Source organism: Gadus chalcogrammus, chromosome 1 (assembly GCF_026213295.1).
Source record: "Gadus chalcogrammus isolate NIFS_2021 chromosome 1, NIFS_Gcha_1.0, whole genome shotgun sequence".
Lineage (NCBI taxonomy): Eukaryota > Metazoa > Chordata > Actinopteri > Gadiformes > Gadidae > Gadus > Gadus chalcogrammus.
Genome location: NC_079412.1, coordinates 11,217,195 through 11,222,194, shown reverse-complemented (window position 1 = coordinate 11,222,194; position 5,000 = coordinate 11,217,195). Strand labels below are relative to the sequence as shown.

Sequence of the window (5,000 nt, the reverse complement as noted above, 5' to 3'; positions counted from 1 at the left end):
CACACACACACACACACACACACACACACACACACACACACACACACACACACACACACACACACACATCCTTCTCTTTTTCTTGCTCCTCATCTCTCCCTATCTCTTTCTCAATCGCCCTCTCCGTCTCCCACTTTCTCCCCCCCGGTTGATTGACCCCTGGTGGTGACCAATCTTACTAATGCTCAGAGAAAGAGAGACAAACACACGCACATGCACACACACACACACACACACACACGCACACACTCAGTATTTGATTCACCATTGTGTGTGTTTGTGTCTCGCCCGGCACACCGATTCAGGGGATGTTGTTGAAAATGTCAGGGTTTGTCTGATGACAATAACAGGCTAACAGGGGTTTGACGAGACATGGAGCGTGTCTCAGAGCGTCTCGGTGGTTGTGGAAATGGCGTCTGCCTCAACAGGCAGGATGTGAAGGAGGAGGATGTGTCTTGATGGCGACCAGCATGGTCACTTTGATTTTTGGTCCATTAATGCTCAGGTAAAGACCTGGTAAGTCAGCACTACCAGCACACAGACACACACACGCACACACACACACACACACACACACACACACACACACACACACACACACACACACACACACACACACACACACATTCGAGCACACAGTCCCACATACGGACTGACGGACAGCTGGGCTCTTGCCTTCGTGGACAGAGCGGTGTCCTTCCCTCTCCCTCCCTCGCTAGCTAAGGAGGCTGGCTAGCTATCTGTTTTTTGGGCCGCAGTATTCAATGTAAAGCTTTACCTCTGTAAAACCACAGCGGCGCAGAGTACTGTATTCATTAGGTTTGTGGCTTAATGTTAAAACCCACCAGCGTTCGCAGTAATGCGTGAAGTCATTAACTTTAGGAGTTGTGGGGGACAAAGAGAGAGAGGGAGAGAGAGAGGGAGGGAAGGCGGGAGGAAGTGCCTTCTGGCTGGCGGGCTACTTGAGGGGGCTACGTAGGGAGCAACAATACTGCCTTCCTTCTCTTCCTCTCTCTTTCCATCGTAGATTCCCCTTCCTCTCTGTTTCTACCACAACAGCCACTTTATCAATGCAGGCGCGACGGTGGAGCAACATTGCCTCCTAGTGGCTGTTTATCAAAAAGATGTTTGTTTCGATTTAATGTGTGAGGGGTAAGGAGAGGAGCACACTGTATTACCCATGAATTATTCAACTTTAAATTATACATTAGGCCCTTACTTACACAACCTTTTCCCTCTGAGCGACCTACATCTTACACAAACTGAATCCACCAAGATATTCTGTATATTCCTGCAGGGAGCAGTCTGGCTATTATGCGCCCGGCCTCATGGCTAGATTGTTGTGCATGGGGGCGTGTGTCACAAAGACCTTATTTGGATATTTAGATGATTCAGGGTTTCAGTCATGTGTTCTCTGGGGCAGACTCTGGAACCCTGTTGTGTGTCAGACGCTCCGGGACCCCGTCCCGAGGCAAGAGCCCCCCTGAGGTACCGCCACGTGTTTCTTTACAACGGCAGTGCGCGAGCTCCACCCATAGATTTGTTTTTGTATTTTCGTATATATTTAAATACACAATATAGGGAGATGTTTTCCCTGAATGGTGTGTCTGCCTGCGCTTGCCTTTGCCCTTCCTTCTCCTTCCCCTCTCCAGTGTATCCTCATATTTCACTCAACAAAATTTTGGCGCCTCTAACGATAAAATAAAACCCCACAACAACCACAACAACAACAGCAACAGCAACAACATAGGCAACATTTTGGATTTCATGCTTCAGTGGAGCTTCCCTCGCTGACTCGCCTCTGCGACACACGCACACGCACACAGACACCATGACACACACACACACACACACACACACACACACAGAGTCACGCAAACACACACACACACACACACACACACACACACACACACACACACACACACACACACACACACACACACACACACACACACACACACACACACACACACACACACACACACAATTTAACCGGGAACACTGAGGGATGTTGCAAGGTCTCACAATTCCAATCCCACACGTACACAAAAACACACACGCACACACGCGACCCGTACACAAACCCTGTGACACATGGCCCAGGCTAACCTGGTCCTCTTCCTCGTCCCGGGGTGTCTGATGAGAGAGGAGGTGGCGGGGGGGGTGGGGGATTAAAGGGGATGAGGGTGGAGGGGGTGTGGGGGGGGTTACAGGATGTGCTTCGCTGCACAGTCATGCCGCTACACCAGGCAGATAGATGCGAGGCAGCCGGCTGCATCGGCTCCTCCTCAGGGTCTAATGTTATAAACACAACGCCTCTGGCCAGGCTCCCGGTCTGCGGACGGATAGTGCGCGAGGTGCTCCTGCACGCCCTCAGACGGACCCAACGGCCGGTCTGCAGGCCCGTCTGTCCACAGCGGAGGAGGAGGAGGAGGAGATGCACTCAGTGGCTGAGATCCGCCGGAGCCTCCAACGGGGGCAGGCGGCGCCAGACGCATGGCCGTGCGGCGGAGGCCCCCGGTCGACATCATTAAGGCCCTGCACGTTGACGCATGGCAGCGTCCTCCTCATCATCTGAACGGGGCGGTCGCTGTCTCGTTCCATTGTTGCTGTCTCCGCCGCCGCTGGAGTCAGAGCCAGCAGCGTGGCGGCTGTCATGTCGGCTTCAGAGCGCACGCCACCGCGAGGAGGAGAGCAGACGGCCAGGCGCTTGGTAAAGGAACATCAGCGGGCCCCGAACGAAGCCCGGGGTGCTGACGCCTGTCCACCCGAAGCCTGAGGAGGGCCGCGCAAGTCTGGCATGAGGGACCAGGCCGGGAACAGAGCGGGCGTGTGGGTGTGTGCGTCTGTGCGTGCGTGTGTGTGTGCTTGCGTGTGTTTGTTTGTGTGCGTGTGTGCGTGTGTTGAGGGCGGGAGGGGGGGTTGTGTCGACGCACAGCGCTGGAGAGAGATGGTGGCTGTAAGCTGTTGCGTTGGGGGACTGTCACTCGCGCTCCGTCAGCGGGGTAGTGAGTCACAGCAGCGGAGGGTAAACAGTGGGAAGCTAGTCCAGTGGCACACATTCTGCCTGCTGCTGCCCAGTCACGGAAGGAACGCCAGGATAGGACACTGGGTTGGAGCCGGAGTCTCAAAACTATAAATTGTAAATATTATTTGCATCTTATTGAAACAGTTTATGAAGGTAGAATCACAGCGATCTGGAGATGAACAGCCTGCAATGAAATGGGATTCGTAGTGCAAACAGCAGTCCTCCTGTGGCACACCATTTTTTCTTTCGAAGAATTAAATGCCATGGCGACATATATTTTGATTATTTATGTAGTTATTTAAAAGATAACATTTGAGCTAATGTCACATTTTAAAAAAGACATTAGAGACGTCATAGGGCACACATTTTATTTTGCAAAACATGTACGTCTTCTGGTGCCTGTAGTGTGCGAGAGCGAGTAAACAGTTGAGCTGTGTGTCCTCGCCGTCCTTCGGATCCCAGGTCCTCTGCTGACACCTACTGGTCACATGTTGCTAGTGACTGCTGCTGGTGTGCCTGTGTTCTTTGGAGGGGCTTTGGAGTTGGTTGGTTTCTAATCAGATTCATCCAATTACCACTCACAGGCGGTTTGTTTTCTCTGGTCTTTCGTCTCTGGCTTTAATCTCTCTCGGCCGCTGCACCCCCCAGCCCCTCGTCTCTGATTCTATCTGGCTCTCTCTTTCTCTTTACTCTCTGGCCCTCTCTTCTGCAAACACAGATGCTTTAAGCAAATTCTTGGTTTTCAATCTCTCCCGCTCTCTCTCTTTTCTCTCTCTTTCTCTTTCTCATTCTGTCTCCCCATCCCCTTCTCGTCTTGCTTTCGCTCCCCCCCTCCCTAAAGCAGCCTTGATTTAGTTTGATAGTCTAAGTACGCTCCACTTCTGAGATATTACCATATATTCTCTCTGCGGTCGAGAGCCCACGAGCCGAGCAGCAGTCAGCAGTGTCTGCTGCTACCGCCAGCGCAACGCCACTAGAATCACTATCGGCCTCATGTGAGGCTTCAGCTGGCCTGGAAAGTGGAGCAATGAAAGGTATTAGGAGGGGCTAGCGAGGTGTGACCAGGGCAGGAGAAAGCCTCTCCCACTCTCATCCTTCCTTCTCTCTCTCTCTCTACCGATCTAGCTGCAGCAGCAGATCCAACATTCTATGCTCGTCCCTTAGCGGCTTCCCCTGTCATAACAGAGATGCAGGCAAGGCAAGGGATGGCGTGTGTGTGTGTGTGTGCGTGTGTGTATGTGTGTGTGTGTGTGTGTGTGTGTGTGTGTGTGTGTGTGTGTGTGTGTGTGTGTGTGTGTGTGTGTGTGAAAGCTGTGTGTGTGTGTGTGTGTGTGTGTGTGTGTGTGTTTGTGTGTGTGAAAGCTGTGTGTGTTTGTATGCGTATGTATCTCTGTGCAAGTGTGTGTTTATGTGTGTGTGTGTGAGTATGAGTGTGTGTGTGTGTGTGTGTGTGTGTGTGTGTCTGTGCCAGCATGTGTGTGTTGTGTGTGCATCGACGTGCACGTGAGGGTGCTTGTACATGTGTGTGTGTGTGTGTGTGTTTTCATACTTGTGTGCAGGAAGTGTGTGTGTGTGTGTGTGTGTGTGTGTGTGTGTGTGTGTGTGTGTGTGTGTGTGTGTGTGTGTGTGTGTGTGTGTGTGTGTGTGTGTGTGTGTGTGTGTGTGTGTGTGTGTGTGTGTTTGTCTGTGTGTGTGTGTCTGCGCGCCCGTGCCTGAATCGGAATGTGCATTCATGAGTGTGTATTTGTGAGTGTATCTGAATGTGCAGGCATGTGTTGGTGTGCGTGTATGTGTGTGTGTGTGTGTGTGTGTGTGTGTCTGTGTGTGTGTATGTGTGTTTTTGTATCTGTATGCACACATTCTTGCCTGTGTGCATGCACTTGTATCTGTACATGTGTATGTGTGTGTGTGTCTGTATGTGTGTGTGTATGTGTGTGTGTGTGTGTGTGTGTGTGTGTATGCCACAGAG

At 51.7% G+C, this 5,000-nt stretch overlaps 1 protein-coding gene across 1 annotated transcript in view; it reads left to right on the top strand.

Annotated features, from left to right (window-relative positions):
• Window positions 1–5,000, top strand: part of LOC130392472 (calmodulin-binding transcription activator 1-like) — a 48,811-nt gene that overhangs the window by 35,533 nt on the left and 8,278 nt on the right. The window lies entirely within an intron of this gene.